This window comes from Lagopus leucura, unplaced genomic scaffold, assembly GCF_019238085.1.
Source record: "Lagopus leucura isolate 7727_CA_CO unplaced genomic scaffold, USGS_WTPT01 Super-Scaffold_100002, whole genome shotgun sequence".
In the NCBI taxonomy this organism is placed as follows: domain Eukaryota; kingdom Metazoa; phylum Chordata; class Aves; order Galliformes; family Phasianidae; genus Lagopus; species Lagopus leucura.
The window spans coordinates 21,358,753-21,379,660 of NW_024962263.1; the positions used below are offsets into that span (position 1 = coordinate 21,358,753).

The window sequence follows — 20,908 nt, forward strand, 5'->3', positions numbered from 1 at the left end:
ATTTCACAAAGTAAGCATAGCTTAGAGTAAGAAGATAATCAAGTGTTAACAGTTGTGGTTTTTTTCCTTCAAAATGTCTGTCAATGTAGGAAGCTTGATTAGGGAGACTGGATCTATTACTCATTGTTAGAATTATCTACTTTGATAAATTTTTATGCCTCATGATGATAACCCAGTAAAGGTGTGTTGTTTTCTCATTTGTCAAGTTAGGGCAGAAGCCTGCCCATTAGAGCCATGAAAATGAAACAGTGCCTTCACTCAAATATTTCTTTAAAAATCAAGATTACTTTAAGTAGACTGTGATGATTATTTAGTTATTTTTTATTTATTTATTTTTTTCAATATCATAAGTCATCTTTGCTGGATAACTCATATTCAAGTTTTCTTCAAGAAGCCTGACAAATCATCTGTATCAGCTATTCTCTGTCTGTTTTCAGATTTTATTTGGAAAGGGGCCAGTTAAAAACAGTTCCCCCTCTCCATTTTCACAAGTCTGTGAAAATGAGAGATCAAAAGGAGTCATGGTATGTTGCTGTGTTGTTGCCTAATACAGTGATATGTCTCTGGCTGATGAACATAAGCACTGCTCAATATTGTATAATCACTGAGCCTTGTGCAATGAGGCAGCTGTGCTGTTGTTGCTTCTCTCCTCCCTGCAGAACTGTTCTGTTACACAGTTTTCAAGGAAATGACTGTGTCTCTTAGGGACAAGGATTATCTCTGCTGTAAGTCATTCTGTACCAATCCTCTCGCAAGGTAAGCTCAATTCTGAGGTGCATATATATAGTAGATATGGCATTAATTATGGAAATGCATCATTTATTGATAATGAACATCTCTTTTGTTGTTGTGTCATTCTACAAGCACAGCAGTAGCATGGCTTTCTGTGTAAGTTTTTATCTGTGAGCTAAGAGATGTATCAGGACATCACAGTCAGAAAGTAGAGAAGTAGATCACTTAGGCCTAAGTGGACAGTACCTGGAATAGCAGCTAACTGTACCAGCCAGCAGCAAGAACTCCTGAGGCTTGCTTAGATGGTGTTGTTCACAGTGGGTGCTGCAGCAACCTATGGAGCTGTTAGTCATGAGTGACCAGTGCAAAAAGTTAGTGCCAGCTCTGGCCCCATCTTCCACATGTTAACAATTCATGTGTAGGTGATGCTTAAATACAAAACCACCCCATGGATTTTGGCTTGCTTCCCCTCTGTATTTGGGCTTGGCAATAGGTTTGGCAACCCATATTGTATGGGAACTGCTGAATCATGGCCTGAACCTCTGATTGATCACCTGAGGCGAGTAATGAGTCAGCCCTGACAATTCACCTCTACTGCCGGAAGGGGTGGAGCCTGGCTCCACCTCTCCTAGACCCATTTAAGAGCTGACTACCAGTGGGGAGGGATCTTTTTCTGGAGATCCCTCCTTTGGAGTTTTACAGCAAGTCCAGGACGTGGGTAAGCACTCTATCTGTTCTCTTTTGGTATAATAACCTGCTTAGCCAAACTCTCTTGTATATTTCATAATTATAACATTTGTATATTCATTGATTATACACATATCTATCTGGGTATCTTTTCCTATGCAGTTGTATAGTTATTATAGTGTAAAAGGTTCAAATATGTCACAGCAGGGATTTAGTTCATATGACATATAGCTCTCCTACCTATTTTCTACCCCTCCTCCCCTCCCCAGACAAACAACCAAACAACAACCAAAAAGAAACCAGCTAGACTTTTTTTTTTTTTCTCCTTCTGAAGTAACAAGCATGATTAATATGCTGAATCTAATTAGCTCCCATCCCAGATTGCTATATCATTCTGACTTGGAAACTACTGTTCTTTGAAAGAGGATAGAAGCTTTACTTTAATTAGTTCACCATTTAACCGCAAATTAGCCAGTAAATTTGTAAATGAATAACTTTATATTTCAAATTACACTTATCGAATGAGTATTTACATTACTTTATGCAAGTGGAATAATTACGTAAGTTAACTAGCACTCAACAGTTATTCAGTTTAGATAAATCTTTTCATTTAAATAAATAAAAAGGCAGAATGACAAAATCTTATGAGTTCTTTAAATCCTTAATTTAAATTCTCTTAGTCATATGTGAAATCTTGAAACTTCTTAAGCTCATTTCCACCCCCAGGGAGACAACAAAACCAGCTTTATGTAGCTAGTATAATCATCACCACTTTTCTCTCATCCAAGAAATCACTGTAACTTCTCCAAGGGACGTGTCCTTCTAGTCCATTTTCTTTCATCCAACCATTGTATGGCTTGCGAACATTAAGAAAAGTAACTTGCTATCTCAGGAATTGGATTATTTTTTTGTGTGTGTGTGCGTGCATGACAACTATGAATGTAGAATATGTGTTTACAACCAATCATTTCTCCTAGGGGGGAAAAAATGTTCAAAAAAGGTTAGAAATTATATTTTAGCCTTTATTTTTCAGAGAGTAAAACCTTGCTAATATAATGGTTAGTAATGAGAGTTGTCAGAGGGGTTGGTGCTTAAACATTTCAATTAAAGAAAAAAGTACTCATGATGTGCTGATTGAGAGAGTTAATGAACATCTGTAAATGTGTTGGAAAATTATTTTCCAGTCATAACCTCACAATTGGTTCTATTAGAATAACTCTAAGTGCTTTAAGAAATCTTTGCCTATTTCACATATGCCTCAGACGTAGAGCTTTCACTTGTCAAGTATGCTTTGTGTGAATAACTTTTATTTTTCAGCTTATTGTTGTATAGTATCAGAGATTCTTCAGGATCTCAAAGCCATAACTGGATACAAAAATTGTTTTTATCAAAACCAGTATTGCAATATTCCTGAACTATTGGTGTTACTGGTGTAGTCGACTTTACAATCTATATCCTTTTGTATTTTCTTCCTCTGTACCCCCCCCCCCCTCCCATCGTGCCCCAAAGCATGAGGCTGGAAGAGCTTATCTGCCATCAAGTAAAAAAATTTAACTGTGCTACAGTGTAGTTTGCAAAATTTAAGTCAATGAGCTATCAAAAATAGATCAAAATTCAGAGCCCTCATGTTGGGAGGAAGAAAAGACAAAGGGAAGGCAGGGGTGTCTATTACTGATACAAAAGATATTGTGTATTTATTTATTTTAGAGTGAAAACACTGATATATTTTTGCAATGAGATAAGCTTAAAACAAAATGGTTTAATATAGCCTTGCAGCAAAACATTTTATGAGAAAGCCTGTCAGTGTTGAGCAAATGCATCAGAAGGTAGCACTTAGCCTTAGGCGGAGCATTCCCTTCAGTGGGAGGTCATCAAAAGTATATGCTTTTATCAACCTTCCTTAAGACTTCATAGCTGTTAGATGGATCACTTTGCATATTTATATCACAAAGGTCAGCATGTTAATTTAACTGAACTGACTTTTACAAAGAAATGTTGAACAAAGTACATATAGTTGTGTTTTTAGAAGGAGATAATTCTTTCAAGTATAGAGTTTCTAAGGCTCAGACACCTATTTCTATGACTTCGGAGTTGAAAAGGCTACTAAGGATATGCCTAAAATATAGAAGCTTTGATGTGATGGTGGCAGTGGAACATGGCTGGTAAATCTGCTGTGAACTGAAATTTTAATTTCATATTCCTGTGTGGAATAAATTATGTTGGCAAACTGGCAATTCTGCCTGCATAACTGCTTCTACCATGGAGGGACCTTGTTGTTTCAGATTTGTCATCTAGTGGAGGAAACTGGAGGTAAATGACATTAGCATAAATGTGCTCTGATTTGACTTAGAAATGTGTATCCTGGTGGTGAAATAGTATTAGGTTTTGGAGAAAGTAATACAACGTATACCCTATGGTGTTCTGATGTATATCTGGCAAGAGTTTTATCTGTGAAAAATTATGTCAGAATATTGTGCATGCTTTCACTGAGACCTCATTTGTGCACAAACTGATTACCCAAAAGAAAAGAAATTTTATTTTCCCTTTTCCAGTTCGGCTACCAGTCTGATCCATAGCAGCTGTAGTGGTAGCAGACTCAATGCAATCAAACATCAAATGTTGTTGTACTGCTAGCACTAAATTGGAGACCACTTTTGGGGAGTTACTTAAGACAGTGCATTTGAGATGAGGAAAAGCAGTTCTCTTCTACTTCTCTTCCCCAGTTCTCCCATGGGAGTACTGTTACCTGTAGGAAACTTATTACAGAGATTAAGGAAGCTTATGTGTGGAATTTAATGATGAAGTCACTATTTTGAAGTGTTGATTATATGACCTTATAAATTCCTTTGCAGTGACACAGCCTTTTAATGTGAAAAGTTGTATAACATTTGGCAGGAGGATTACTTAATCCTAAACTGGCTCTCCAAAGAGCTGCTGAAGTCTTGAATAACCCTGGTATGGAAAACCATGTATTTAATGGGAGAAGATGCTAGAGAAATGAAACTGAGAGATAGCTTGAAAATGACAAGTTGAGACTGATAGTTTGAATGCAGAAGTAGCTGAGAAGTTGCCCACACGTGGTGGTGAATCCTGGTTGCACAGAGTGTGCCCTGTAGTTACTTGTGTAAACTGAGTTGAAATGAGGAAGACTGACTGCTATTTGCCCTGAATGTGAGTGCTTCCAAGGCTAAGAGCACCTGCAGTGTGCTGAGGAGATGTGAGAAGATGGCACTGGTGTTTCTGTTACCCATCTGTATTGCAGTTGGGTTTTGGCCTTGGATCAGTTTTGTGCAGCTTTGCTGCTGCTGTGGTTAATGCCAACAGTGGTGGTTCCTTGATAGTTGTACAGCTGCACAGCTGCTGGAGTATGGCAAGCCCATGTCCCCAGATGGCAGGAATGCTTAGGGTAGAGACTGTTTTACTTGGATCTCTGTTTTGTGTTATATATGAAGAACTGCATGTGACTAGACGTGTAACTAGAAAGCAAATAAGCTTCCTGAAGGATGTGTAAAAGTCTTTAGAATTCTGAAGTTCAGTAGATTGGAATTCTAAGTTTTTATTGGTATTTATGTTGAGTTACACACTGCTGCAGAAGTTAATGCTGCCTTATTTGTGCTGCTTAGTCTGTAAACAGCATAGCCCCTCTGAAACTAGTACAGATTTGCTATGAAGAAAAACTGTAAGTCTGGGATAGGCATTCTAGATCCAGCAGTTCAACGAAACCTGGCTCGTGGTGACCAGTCTGTAAACAGCACTGTTGCGTGTGTTCACTCATTCTCACTTCTGCCCCAAAGGTTCAAGATATCAGACTTGAGCCTCAAGTAACTTCTTAATCTGAAAAGAGAACACCTTGAAAATGCTATAATTTGGTGGCTTCCCACTGCAGAGGCAAGATAGCCATTGCTGCCCATCTGATTATGAGTTTGACTCTACTGAAGGGCTAGGCATACCTTGAAATGCAAAACATGATGCTTATTTGTGGTGTGAATCATTGCAGCTCCAGCATCAATTTTTGAATATTTACCTTCAGGATGCTGTTTTCTGGAATATAAGCATAACATAACCTGTTCCTTTTTACTGTTCTGTCTTGCTACATTACTTTTTTTCATGCTTTCTTTTTTTTTCTGGGGTATCTGATGTAATCAGAGCTCACAACCGAACAGACAACAACAGCTTAAGAAGATAGGCTGTAAAGGGAAACAGAATAGTGATGGTAGGGAGTTGAGTTTGCTGGAAATGTTACAGGCTTGTCTTTTTTTCTTTTTGAGTTGATTCTTTTCTTTTTGAAGATTCTGGAGGAATGTAGGAATAGGTAAAAACTCTATGGCACAAAACTCAATTTTCCTGATCCTCTTGAACCCAAACTGAGCCATGCTGAACACTGCACTGAAATGGTCTTTTGGACTTTTTAATTGTATAATAAGTGCGGTCTTTGATATAATCCTGCCAGATTAATCTGTATGTTTCTGCATAGCACTAGCATAGCACTGTGTAGGATTGAGCTTTCACACAAGGCTTGTTGATTATATGTAGGCACAAGAATTTGACTACTCATATTAGCTTAAAATATCTGAGATTTGCATAAACCAAAAAAAAAAAAAACCACGTACACTGTAAGCACACAAAGATGTTATTTTATTCCGCTTTGAACATAAACATTTAAATAGTTTCAAACTATATTGGTTGGACATGAATTTGAAAAGGCTCTTCATTAACTTTCCCTGCTTGTGAGCCAATGCTTCTAGCTAATAAATCACAGAGAAGAATACAGTGTATTATTTCTATGAAGATACGAAGATTAGTTGTTACCAATTGTGATGCAATTTACGACTTATTTTGGCTTAGATTTTGTATGTAATTCTTATTTCTCAAAATGTACTACAAAACTTTTCATCTTCTTTTATGCATTAAATACAGACGCATAAGTGTGGCCTAGATTGAGATGTTATAAATTATTGAAACTGTTCTGATTTGGCTGAGGAGCATATCCTCCTATCAAATTCCCCATATCACAGAGGTTGAGTGAGAGTTTCCTGGCAATTTCTTTAGGTGTTTTCTGTGCAGTCAAGTAGCATTTTATCTCTTGGTGCAACATTTAGTAGATAAAAGCATTTGCAAATGAAAGCTTTAGTAAACAAAGTAGGTTGCAGAGGTGGGAAGGGGCAAGTGCTGAACTGGAAATAGCTCTTTATTTTCTGTAACAGAGTAGATATCAAGTTTTCTGTTGATTACAGACATCTAGAAGGATCAGGTGTTTACTGCATAAGTAATATGCTGAACAATAAATGGCTTTTTCAAAAACATATGATTGAAAAGGTAGATAGTGATTTGACAACAAATTAAATAGATACAGCAATAAGAATGAAACAGCTAACGCTGAATAGCAATCCATCTTTATTTGGATGCATACCATCTGTCACCAACTTGCTGGGAAAATCATGGTAAAGAGGCATCATCCTAAGCAAGCAGGTGCTTTTAAAGTCCTTTCCTTGCTTATAGTGAAATGCTAATTGCATCAAGGAATACTTATTGAGAGTGCCCCAAAACTGTTAAATATTAAATGCTTCCTTCTGATTTCAAACTCAGTCCTTGGTCTTTTAAAAATGATCAAAATTAGTTTTTTAAAAATAGTGTTACCAAGACCATATATGGTATTGCATTTGCACAAAACTTCTTGAAACAGTGGTGGAAGGGAGTGTAAAGTCCATCTTGTTTATCTCTAACTGGGAGAAATCTAATTGCACATTATCCTACTCTGCCAGCAAAAGTAGTTTGGCTAAATTGAAGAGGGTCATAAAAAGTGAGGGATGTGACAGACTGATGAGTAGGTTGAAAATGTTTATCCTGTAGTATAAGGAGGCTTGAGCATGAAGACTATCATCAATCTATAAAGTAAATGAGATAACTTGAGAAAAATGTGAGCTGAATATGGCATAATTTTGTCGTAAGAAGTAATTTATGAAGAGACCTCATTTTTTTTTTCCACCAAATCATTGTGTTGGTGTTGGGTTGAATAAATGACTTTCAAATCACGTTGTCAAAGATAGTTGTTGTAACCATTAACTACAAAAATATCACTCTTCTGCACTAATGTTTCTTTTCAGTGCCTGAGTATTATCTTTGGGTACAGTAAGAAATATTTTGTGTGGAAATTTATCTGTTGTGAAAGATTTCTCCAGGAGATCCAGAAACCTGAAAAAAAAAACTGAAGGGAGTGGAAGACTATGAACAGCTGGGAAAGATTGTTCACACCCAGACATGTTAACTTTTTTTCTTTGCTGCTTTCTGTACTGTGGGAATATCCCATAGTTTCTAAGGGAGACCAACCTCCTTTTACTGAAGATATTGTATGGAACAGCAGAGCAGGATTTTAGTATTCTTGTGTTTCTGTGGAGTATGCTTTGCCTAAGAAGGAAGGGGGAAAAAAAAGGACCTGAAAACATCATATCAGTTCTTCATATGCTCGTATGCTAGCTTTTGTGGGAGACATAGCTCTATCAAACTTGTAGCCAATCAAACTTTTTTTCTAAATTGACTCAGTTCAATGCAAGAAGCTAATTCCAATAGACTGCATTTAATGCAGTGTCACCTAAAATTGTGTATATTACTAAATTTAAAACTAAGCAAAATGACTTACATAGCCCAAGAGCAGCCCCAGTGTGTTTCTTTTCTGCTCTGCTTAGCAATTAAAGAGCAAATCTCTCAAGATTAGCCAGGTGCAATATGCTGCTACTCTCTTCTCTGTGTAGGATCAGGTGTTGGCCAGTGCTGGAGGCAGCCTGCCAGGTTTCAGAGCAGCAATATGATCTGCTGTGACAAATCCTGTAAATTCTTTTGGGGTGGTATGAATCTGCTCTGCTTTGAACACTGATGCGTTCTCTATAGATAGTGTCTAGTGGCATGTCTATTTTTCTACATCTCGGTTCATAGTGATTGCATTTTCCACCCTGTTGATTGAGAAATTTTTTTCTACTTTTATGTTCGCATACATGTAAGTATGAAAGCAGCTGGAAGGATGTAATTAGCGTGGAGGAAAACAACACAAGGAGAAACAGATACCAGTGCAAGTCTAACAAGTTTGTATGTGTGTGGGCAGCCTATTTTTTTGGTGAAAATTAAGCAGAACTGGCTGAAGCATACTTAACTTCTCAACTGCTGCCATGTGCTTGAGGTCTATCCTCAAGTCTCTGTCCTCTTGAACTCTTTTCTGAGCATGTTCCCTTAGAACACCAGGAAGAATTTCTGTCCTTTGAGAATGATGAAGCATAGATGGTTTGCCCAAAGAGGTGGTGAAATCTGATTCTTGGAGATCTCCAAAAGCTGCTTGGACATGGGCCTCAGAGAGTAGCCCTGAGTATCCCAGCTTGAGCAGGTGTTGGACCTGCTGGATACAGAGGGCCCTCCCATCCTCAGCCATTCTGTGATTCTTTGTCCATGCTAATCATATTCTCGATTACCTGAAAGTTAACCTAAACAATACTTTTTTTTGTTTGGATTTGTTTTGTTGTTTATTTTCAGATAACTGACTGAATTAGTGGCATGAGAATTTTGTTACCAATTTCCAGAAACTCTGTCATCTTAGAGCTTTACTGTGGTAATAAAAACTATAACTTTATCACATCATACTACCAGAAGAGAATTGTATTTTATTGCAGCATTGCTATGATGAAACAAAAATTCAATTTCCTTTAAGAAATGGAGAGACCAGAGCAAAGAAACAGGAGCAAAGATGACAAAATGTTTCATTGTCAGTCAAATTGGCAGTGAATAATGAAAGTGTAAGAAGAATATGTTACAATGCAGTGTTGAGGGCTATCTAGCTCTGAAGAGGGAAAAAGAAAAAAGGAGGAATAGCTACTCTAGTTTGGGGGGATGACTTTGAAAACCTATTATTATGAATGCTTTTAGGACAGTGCTTCAATATTTTTAGTACTCTGTTTCTTTCAAAGAAAATGTTAAAAGAATTGTGGATGATGATGATGATGGAGATAGAAATAAAGAATAAAATAATGTTGCCAATTCAAAGAACTTGAAAATATAAAGTCAGTCTGGAGGATAATTACAAGATGATTGGAATGAATCTATATAAAAGATAAAATTTTCCAGACCTTGCTTATATGTGAAGAAGATTTAAATTCTAAGTGTAGGTTGCTGATATAGCCAACTTAATCTTGTACAATTTTCTTCCTTTTTTGTTCCTTCTTCTGTTGCACTTGGAACATTTTAGTTTCAAAACTTTATTCCCCACCCCCATTGCTGACTAAGTTGCGGTAAAATGAATGCTAAGTCTGACACTGATTTCTTCAGGCAAAATGTTGTGTTCCGTATCTTGAATCAGTGCCTCTATCAGTTGCTGGCAGTAGTGGGTGGAACTCATGCTCTCTCTAGTTTTATAACCAGGATGATATTCTCAAATACAAACAGAAATGTATGTGGACTTTTTTTCCTATTTTCTTATATCTTGCCCCACTCTGCGGTTGAAGCCAATCGTGTATTTGGCTATTTAAGCAGAAGAATTTTAAGTTAGAAAAATTATTAATTCTTAAATTTTATGGGTAGGCATGTATGAGTGTTAGATAACTATTTTAGGCTGTATCTGCTGTTTCGCTGGCTCAGCACCAATTTTTTCTGTTTTCATTTTTTTTAAGATGCGATATTCTGAATGTGAAAAACAAAGGTGTGTCTTTAACAGTGACAGGTTAATAAAGAATGCATTAGTTAGAACAATTTCTGAGCCTCTGTTATACTTACCTTAAAACAGAACGATATGAAAGCCTCACACTTGTAATTAGTTTGTGTTTACAGGGGAAAAAAAAAAAAAGAATAGAAAATGAGTGATGTCAGGGGTTCATTTAGCAGATGTTCTGTTCTGAGTTAAAGACTGCGGAAGAAGGGGAATGCAGGCCAAATGGATGTGCGGGAGTTAACAGAACCCTCGTAGAATGAGCTCCTTGGAGAAGTGCATGAGATTCATAAACCATTCAGCACGCTACAAGATATACTAGGAACATTCCAACTGACCTGTATGGTAGTTTACATCATCTGCTATGATCTGATGGAATCGGAGAAATTAAGAGTTTGTGGGGTTGATCTACAATTTTTCCACTTATTGGTTAAAGCTAAGGAATAGAAAAAGACTACAAGCACAAATATCTTGATCTGAGTATGATATTTTTTAAAATGTTCCGATTGACTGTGATTCAATGGGTTTAAGACTAATACAACATGTACTTCAAAAAATTTCTTGGGATGTTTTCTGACATCTTGAAGAGGGTATGACTTAAAATTCATCGTTAAAAGAAACAAAAATGTGACTAGGTGCACCTTTCTTCCTTAAAATACACTTAAATTTAAAAAACAAAGCAAAGAAACCTTCCCAAAATATGTGCGAATTTCAGCAAAAAAAAACCCTTGGTTTTTCAATTAATGAGAAATCTATACATTTTAGATTTTGCTGATTTTTTTTTTTTCTTTTTTTTTTCCTTCTAGCCTCTGAGGTGAGCATTTTTGTTCATTTATTGTATTTGGTTAACTTGGATCCAGCTAACCAGAGTACATGGCTATAATTTGTCAGAATATGAATTGCAGTACTATTTGAAAACACATTTTAAATCAGTAAATTATCTGAAACATCTGCACTGCTTCAGGAATCTCTACTTAAAAAGACTCAGTGCAGGTTGTACAGATTTGTCTGTTTTATGATAAGAGTAGAATGCCTTTTTCTAATCTACTTGCTTTGGTGCACAAATTATTATCATATACACTTGAGTGTATATGAGTGGGTATATATATGTTTATTGAGTGGGTAAATAACCCCAAAATACATTTTCTCAGGGTAATGGAGTGTTCTTTTCAGGTGGGAGGTATGGGTGAAACACATTTATTAATTGTTGCTATTGTCTAAATCAGCATCAATATACTAAGATTTGTTTGCTTAGAAAACAGACAACCCAACAAACTCAAACCTAGCAACAGTTAATCTCTTGAACCACAGAAACTGCATTTTAACCAGCAGCTTGGCTCTATTCCAGACTGTGCCTTCATGATATTGTAGAACATATTGCAAATACAGAGGTAGAATAAGGGTAGGTTTAAATGTAGTCACTTTTGCTTTTTTTTCTTTATTAAAAAACAAAAACAAAAACAAAACTTTGTGATATGTTTCTAGCTTTATTTCATAATCTGTTATATAATCTGAAATAAAATTCTGAAAGATATTTCTGATGTTACTGTTCAGTACAAAAAGAGAAGTGTTCACTAAATTTTTATTGTGTCGTGGAGGAAAAATTACTTGAGCTTGAATGATAGTGTCATCTGCTACTAAGATGCACTTATGCTCAAGAAGAGGTGGATAAATGCATTCTAACTTTCACAGGGGTGCTATAAACACCTTAAATTGTTGTAGCTTTGGGAATGTCCTCACTTGGGAAGTTGTCCCATTATGCAAATTATTCTGAAAGACCTTAAAGCAAAAATACTGGGGTATTCTGTAGCCCAGTTAATTGTTATTTTATTTTTTTCTTTTTCTTCAGTGTATCAGTACAGTAAAAAAAGAAATCCATGCTGCAAAAACATTGTGTGGGAGACAGGGTGTCAGCAAAGAGGCAGCTCGGCACACTTCATGCAGTTATATTCACCTGAAACATTCAGGAAAATTCTGATTTACGGTATTAACAATTTAAAGCCAAATATCTACTGGCAAACCAGTATCATCGTTACGCTGCTATGGATGATAAGTCTCTATGTTAAAAGCTTGAAATGGATATCAGTTTGACTATTTCTAATATTCAACTGTTAATCTAAAATATAATGCAATTTCTGTTCTGTTTAACCTGTTCCCCTGTGTTTATGAAGATCAACACTTCCTCTAACATATTAGAATATTGATTTAAAAAGTAAAGCCTTTTCTTCAATCTTCATACACTCACAGAATCACCAAAGTTGGAAAAGACTTATAAGATCATCCAGTCCAACCATCCATCACCAATAGTTGTCACTAAATCATATCCCTCAAGACAAAATCCAAATGTTCTTTGAACACCTCCAGGGTTGGTGACTCCACCACCTCCCTGGGCAGCCCATTCCAGTGCCTGACCACTCTTTCAGAAAAGCAGTATTTCCTAATGTCCACCCGAAATCTCCCCTTGGCGCAGCTTGAAGCCATTCCCTTTAGTTCTGTCACCAGTTACATGAGAGAAGAGGCTGACACCCAGCTCACTGCAACCTCCCTTCAGGTAGTTATAGAGAGCAATAAGGTCTCCCCTGAGCTTCTCTTCTCCAGACATGTGGCTCTCTTTCAGAGAGCGTTCTTTTATGCATTATGGATATCAAAGTTAACATATTAACCATATGTTTGTCATTAGGTTTAACTCTTTTCATTTGATGTTTCAGTTCATAGCTGCTATCTGTGTTCTTTCTCATTACATGGAACATGTCTCATCTGAGCAGACTGGTAATTCTATATCATGCATGTGTACCATGCTGACTTTCTAATTTGAAGAGACATGAAGGGATGTGTCCATGTGGAATAACACCAATATTACTACTATTTTCAGACAAGAAACATTCTGCATTCAATTCTCTATTCAATATAAAGTGTTATATTGATAGGCACAGACTTACTCTAATTATTACTCAAATTCTTTTATCTGTAGAGCATTTACAGTGAATATTCCTTTCATTCAGTTTACTTAGGATCTTAAGGACAGTTCTTGATAATTTTACTTGCACAACAAAATTAAATCCACTATTCAGAGGAATATTCCAAATGACATTGTACTTTGGATATCAACATATGCAGCTATTTGTTTTTTCTTGATTGATCTCTTATATAGAACAAGTATACAGCACTTAGATTAATTTGTATTATAATTACGCTAGGGATTTAGATCTATATTAAAGATAACCTCAGAATGTGAAGACAGTCAGGCTTCACTTTGAGGATGTGACACTATCTACCCTGCATTTCTGGGGGTTTAAGCTATATATCATTCTTCCCGTCCTACTAATATTAGCAGTTTTTATGTTTGCAAGTACTTCTATAAGTCTGTCGTATATGTTTATCTATTTGATGTATCCTGGGCTTGCATATATTTAAGTTGACTGATTATATCTGTAAGATTTAAATCGCTACGAAACTCAGATGTTATTTTATTAAAAAATGCATTGTTTTATTTTAAACTAGAATTACTGTGTTCATAAAAGTTATCACTATTCATACTTTCTGTTCAAAAACTAATTACTTTGTAAGGAAGGTCCTCTGAATGTTTTTGAAATCACAGCTAACTTTAATCAGTGCAAGCATATAGTCTACACTGAGATCTTTGCATCTCCCAGACAAAAGAGTGTCCTTTTACCTTCACTTTTTTTTCTTTAAACTGTTGAATTTTATTTATTATTTTTCTTGGAAGTGCTGCTTCTCTCACTACAGCTGTAGCAATTTCAGCTTTGGCTGGACACTTTCAAGCCTTTGGTCTAGTTAGGCTGTTTGCTGCAGGTTCCTGGTGAGCCATATATTAAACTGTTTTTGAGGCTTGTTGATATAGCGCTAGCTAGCAGGGTGGAATCCACCTGATAAAACAATGGATCTCTTTCTTCCAACTATCCTTACATTTGGCATTGCTATAAACTTTCAGTAATATAATTCTGTGATATGATAACTATTTCAACAAGAACTTCTTAACGTGGCAGCATTTTTTTACTATAACCTTAAATACTGAAGTTTAAAACAAACATTTAGGTTTAAAGCAAACATTTCCAAAGAATTTTTCTACGGAAGACTTAAAGATCAATTTTCTTGTCTGAGAGTAATAATTATCATTGTATGAATGTTATCCTCGAATGAGTCCAGTATCGTGCATACAGTTTAGGGTTGTGGGTTTTGTTTGTTTGTTTTTGTTTTTATCTCAACTTAAATAAATATGAAATAAAAACAGTCAGAATTGGTCAGGTTGCTTGGAGAGACTGAGTAGCCTCAAACCATGTAGTTTTTCAAGAATGCAGATGGATAAATTCCCAAGAAACCTGGTCTGATCTCATAGTGGCCCTCTTGAGCAAGGAAGCTGACCTATATGACTTTCTGGGGTTATCCCAATGTTATTCATCCAGTGGCTCAATGAAATTCAGACTACGTCACCTGCAGCTACTGAAAGTAAAAGAAGAGTAGCAAATATGTGGCTCTTTTTCAGTAAGTTCAATCTTCTGTGAGATAACGTAAGCAGTGGTAGAGCTACAAGAAGAAACAGAATCATGGAAAAGCAAAAGAAACAAGACATGATGCTTAATGCACAAAACCTTTATTCACTGAACGTTTAGATCTTTTAAGATGCTTTCTGATGTAAGGTAATTTTGTCAGCCCCACAATTTTGCTGTTCATCAGGCAAATGTGAGGAGTTTATTCACGATAGAATTGTGAAAAGATGTGTTAGATGGTCAAAGTAAGACAGTGCTAAGGGTATAGTTTAGAAGGAGGAGTGAATTATACACTACCTTGCTATATAAAAAGCTAAGCTTGTAAATATGTATCTTTGTGGTCTATGAATGTGAAAGATAACCTTTTGAAAGTATTTCCTAAAGATCTTTTTTCATCTCTTTTGACTTATGTGCCCTCATTTGGTGATTATTTTTAAAAGTAATATGGACAGTGGTATCCTGTTGGGCCATTTTAACTCTCTTGTAAATATTGATTTGAATGTAATTAATGCTTTTACAAAAGTGGTTAGTTCTCGTTTACAGGGACTGTAAATGTAATACTTCCAGTATGGAAGGGGTAGCTTGATATATTCCTCTAACTATGGAGGAGCTCATGTTAGCTCATGTTTAGAATACCTAAGTGAAGAATGCTGTCTGTAAACATAGAATTGCTTTTTTTTTTTTTTTTTTTTTTTCCTTTCCCCCCTGGTTACTTTAGTGTAGTGAAGATGTTAAAATCCCCATGATTTTATGTGGGCTATTGCAGCTTGATTTTCACGACACTATCTGTATTATTTTTTGTTCTTTTAACATGTGTTTGTGCGTGTCAGATTTAAAATCATTTTAAATGTTTGTATTTTCTATTTAAGACTACAGACAACTGGTGGGTTACTTTACTATGGAAAAGTTAACCAGCAGCTATTTAACAGAGTATTACAAACTGAGGAAGTAAGAAAATGAGGAAAATGGTGTCCACGTTCCTATAACCCCTGCAGTCTTCTGCTGAAAAAACATCTGAACTTGAAACAAAGAGGAATTGAGATACATCTGGAGGAGGAAGTTGATGGGTTTCTAGGTAATTGGAAGAGCAGTACCAAATTCAGAGATCTTCCTGCAGAATGCTGTCCAGGAAACCAAAGGAGGAGGAAAGGCCTAGAAAATCAATGAACTCACTCTTTGCTCAATACACACAGTGCTTTCTTTCCAAAATTTTCAAATTCTTTTCCTTGTGTGTAGTGTTCATAGCTTACTTTTATTAGCTGCACTCTCTAAGCATTTGTCTTGTAAACAGGGAACATCTGGAACCCAGGGTATAGAATTTATTTAGAATTGTGTAAAGTTATTACTTAATTTCCTTTGTCAAGGATGCCAATATAAACAAACAACAAAAATGGTTTTCATCATTTTAAATGCCTAATGCTTGTGTACGCAGTGAAGAATTTCCGGAGTGCCTTTTCTTTTCCTTTTTCCCATTATTTGTCGTTCTCTCAGTCACTGTTCTCTTATTTTTATTGCAGATTAAATGTCTGTTATAGGCCCAGTCTAGTAGGATATAAAACAGTTACAGGAGGGTAAAAGGTTGCCTTGATTTTCTTCTGACCTCTATTGAGGGCACTGGGAGCTTTCTGTCAGTAGGAGTGGTGACCTTGGAACAAATCCCTACAACTAGGTGGAGCTGTGCTGGGTTTTTGTTTTTTGTTTTTTTGTCTGCTGATAGCATGGGAGATAGTGCTGCTTCTGGCATCTTGTGTTGCGCTGCCCCTTGGTTTGCTCCATGATGTAACTCTGGTGCCTGTGGGCTTTACTGTAGAGAGACCCCTGATGTTGCATAGACTTGTGCTTTCATTAATCTCCTTTATATTGTAGGTAATAAAGCCGTTCATTTGTAATTGAGGGAGAAAAAGATATGTGTGTGTGTGTGTGTATATATATATATATTTTTTTTTTTAAACAGATTTTGTAATTCTGAATAGATGAAACTACCTCAGAAATTCTTTGTTATTACAGAATAAACAAACTGTGCTGTAGACATCTTGACATCTAGTCTGAGTCTTTGCTTAGGCTTCACTTTTGTTGCTCAATGTTAGTGTTTATACTTTTTAAGGACCTTGATATTTTTGCCGCAATATATACGTGCAAGAGACTGTTCAGAATATTTTACCATCTGAAACGTTGAGTTCAATCATGTAGGCTAAGATACTTCAGTAACTGTATTATAGTGGCTTCTGAAGGTAAGGAGCAGCCTTGTCTATTTGTTTAAAAAAGTCTGCTGTGATCTCTAATGTGCTGTCCTTTGCAAGTAGAAGAAAATAACTTCTTAAAATTGTCACTTGAGCAAACCTTTTTCCTTGATCAGATGGCAAAATATTAGGTGTTTGTGGGTTTTCTATCGCCTATTAAAAAGAAATAAAATAGCACTGCTCTGAAAATTTACGTTTGTTATTAAACTTTTCTAAAAGCTGAATTTTGTTGACATCATATCACACATCACAGAAGCTTTGGCTAGAGTTCCCTGACAGTTGCGGGGAAAGATTTTCAAGTTTTTCACAAATCAAGTGAATGATTTTCTTAAAGCGCACGAGGGAGACTGACTTTCAATTGGTTGAATTCAAGTTGTGTAAAAAGAATAGTCTTTGTTGCAAAGTATTGTAACATTTTAAACACTTCAGGTGTTTAAAGTCAAATGGACAGTCTTCAAGTATAGATATTCAGGCAGTCTGAATGAGCAAAATCTGTTTGGAGCTTACTTTCTGCTCCTGTTAGTAAATGCTGGATGGATATTCTGCTGGAAAGGAACATAAAGGTAACAGCACTCATCTTTAAAACAATTTGTTGGGGGAATGGGATGTGAAGGTGAGAAGCTACAACTTAGCCTTTTTTCCTTTACATTATTTTCTGAAAGTATGACACACTCATTCCATAAAGTCCCAGAAAGCAAGTTAAAGTGTAGGTGGAGTAACACACATGAGGGTGAAATATTTTGTTACTGGAAAGCTACAGAGAGACCAAGTACATAGGAACAACCAATATCTTTGGAATGAAAAAACCTTGGGTTCAGGTTTGGACAAGTATGAACAGGGAAACCGTGAAAACAGTTTTCTTTTTCTAGATCAGTAGATTGATTCACTGGAAAAAGCAATAGATTAGATATTTATAAAATGTTAAATATGGAATAAAGGGCAACAGTTTCTTTTAACCACCTACTTAGCTTTAAGTGATGAATAACTGAACACCACTTAAAATATCTCCCAAGGAATGGATTAGTAGGATTTGTCACTGAATTATCTCCTCTCTATATTCCCACATCTTCAGTTTGATTATATACTTGTAACTGATTTCTGTGATTTCAGGTTATTTTCTTGTTGTTCCATATTTGTCTTATAAATACTGTAATTAGTAAATATGAGCTTTTTTATTTTTTTTTTTTTAATCTAATGACTTTTTTGAACTGTGAAGTTATATGGAAGAAAGCACATCTCCTCATGCGTGCAGGAACAGGGGAGGCATGATGGGAGATGTCAAGCCCTAATACCTCAAGGAAGGGAACCCTTTCCCTGGCCTTTCTGTGGGCTATCTCCTGAGGGACATTACCCCTTGGGCTGCAGCTGTTGCCTATCACCATGAGTCAATGGGAGCAACTTTCTGGAGCACCCTTTTGAGTGAGTGTGGAGAGATTCAGTGCCTGAGGGTACAGGCACATCATGGGTTGCAGGAGAATAGTGTTTCAGGATGGCACATGAGTTGGTTCAGTGCCTTAGGTATGTTTGTAATGAGTTTCTGAGACCCTACTGAAGAGACCAGAGGGTCCAGGAAGTCAGTAGGTTTTAGAGAGGTGCGAGGGGGTCTCTGTGTGAAACTACTAAAAAAGAAGGTACAGAGACCTTTCACTGCACAGGGACAGAGTATCTCAGGACAGTTACAGAAGGGATGCACAGTGTGTTTTTCCTGCTAGAAGACCTTCATCCTGACCTGCTGGAGAGGGGAACAGAGTGAGATGATTGTTAATGAACATGCTGCTAGCTGTGGTCCTTACAACACTGAGGGCCAAGTGATGTAGCCTTGCTGCTGTTTGTGCATGTCAGTGTGGCTTTTTCATGACTGCATGAATTTGATACAAGTTTACATGGTAACCATTTAGTCTTTATCTGCAGGATACCTTTCTTTACTGATGCTGATTTTTCACTGTTGTGTAGTAACTCTGTGGATAAGGACCTGGTGGACAACAGGTTAACCATGAGCCAGCAACATGCCCTGGTGACTAAGATTACCAATGGTATCCTGAGCTGCATTAGGAAGAGCATTGCTAGCTGGTCAAGGGAGATGATCCATTCCCTCCCCTCTGTCCTTATAAGGGTCCAATGCTGTTCAAGATGCATGGAAATACTGGAGATAGGGCAGCAGAGAGATGCAAAGATGGTTTGAAGTCTGGAGCATCTCTTGCAAGGACCAATCCTTCTAGTTGTCTGTATGGCACCTGGTCCCATCCTTTATTTTTCTCCTCCCCATGCTGTATTGAATATTAATTCTTTAATTTCATTTTCATCCTGCTTGTGTTCCATCGCACAATTTGAAGGTGTAGTAACCGCAGTCAACCACCCAGGTGTTGGGATTAATTTCAGATTATCCGATTATTGGGAACTGCATTCAAAATATCTTTCTCTTGTGATGGTCACCATCAATGACTATTTCAGGAATGTTTTATTAACAATTTAATATTTTAAGTTTCCTTGTGTTTATTTTACTTTTTAAATTTATCTATCAAGAGTATGTTGAGGCTATTTTATGATTGTATGAGATGATGGAAGGGGTTGTTGTGTTCTAATAATAATGCAAAGTTTGTTATAAACATACTGATTTCTAACTGGAAAATCGAGCATCTTTTTTGGGTTGCTGTACTGATACTGATAGTGATACTGAGGCCTTTAGCTCATTTGGTTCCTCAAAATATATGTTTTTTGCTCCCATCCTGCACGTCAGAAGTGCAGTGAAGAAATCTGCGGAAAAAAAATTTGCATTCATATGAAAACTAGCTCAGGCAAAAATGTCTGTCAAGCAAAAGATGCAAAAATATCAGAACTAAAAATGCAAAAGTATCAGAAATATTTGTTTCTTGCCTGTTACGTGGAACCTTAGAATCAAAGTTGCTAGTTCTCACATTGAAGATATTCAAGACAGTAAAGCTGACAGTAATTGTAATCATAAATGTATTAAATGGTAAATATTTTCATTTTTAATATACAAAAAAAAGCATTCATTAGAAAAAAAGTAATTCATTTCTTTTGAATTGAATGCAGTGTCAGTTTAATTTTCAGAACATTGCCTGGAGCAATGGCTTGACATTTTCTTGAAAACAATCTGATTAGTTCTCAGAATTATGCTAAGAAATGCCACTTACTATGGAAAATACTTTTTTAAGCAGTGAACCTCAGAAAGGAAAAAAATTTTCTTCACAGATTGCTTTTTGCTTTTCAGTGGCAAAAGCAACAGTTAGCTCTAATTGTGTATTGAGCTTGTTTTTATATGATTATGGAATCAATTTAGAATCTTAACAGACAAGTGATATGGATTGAAGCAAGTCTGTTGGGCTGTCTTTGTGAAGGTGACCTTAAAGGGTGAGCTTAAAGACTTTCAAGTATTAAATTTTGTTATTCTTCTGCTGCAATTCTTAAGACACGTAGCACAGAGTTGCTGTGTAGTGTCTTCCATAAAGTGGTGAACACTCAAATATGGGTTTTGAATGAGAGAACAAATATAATATTACAAGATATTGTTTAGGGAACTTATAAGTGTCTGCCTGTATTGTTGTTCAGTACTATGAAGTTTTCAGTGATCTTACTGGGTCTTAATGGATGTTAAACACTGTGTTAAATTACAGTATTTGAGCTAGTTTGGCAAATCAACTGGTAGATTTCCCAGAACTTAAAATCAAACATTAATTGTCAGATTTTGTGGTACAAAACTTCAGTTTCTGCCAAAAGCAACATCTTCACCAATAGATTGGGTTTTATGGTTGTATAGAGTAGATCAGCAGAATGCATTGTCTGAAGGATGGTAATCTTCAGTGCTGTAGTGGTTTTAATAATTATTTAACAGTTGAGAATATTTTGCTGCTTTTATTTTTAAAACAAAGACTATGTATATTTTAAGAACTTAATGCTGTTCATGAAAAGTATATAAATTTTCCCCCTCTATTTTTTTTTTTTTTTTTTTTTTTTTTAATTAAAGAAAAGTTGTCATATCTTGGGCCTTGCCAGATGACTGCAGTGGAATGGGTTACTGTCCACTTTAACACAACTCA

The 20,908-nt window shown here is 36.2% G+C and overlaps 1 protein-coding gene across 4 annotated transcripts in view; it reads left to right on the plus strand.

Annotated features, from left to right (window-relative positions):
- The window catches only part of CTNND2 (catenin delta 2), a 619,837-nt gene that overhangs the window by 47,824 nt on the left and 551,105 nt on the right, over positions 1-20,908 (plus strand). The window contains exon 1 of one of the 4 annotated variants that reach the window (XM_042869379.1): positions 1,420-1,450. The exons of the other annotated variants lie outside the window; for them this stretch is intronic. The gene's annotated coding sequence lies outside the window, so the exon portion shown is untranslated. Of the gene's footprint in view, positions 1-1,419; positions 1,451-20,908 lie in introns of those variants that run through there. 4 annotated transcript variants of the gene reach the window in all.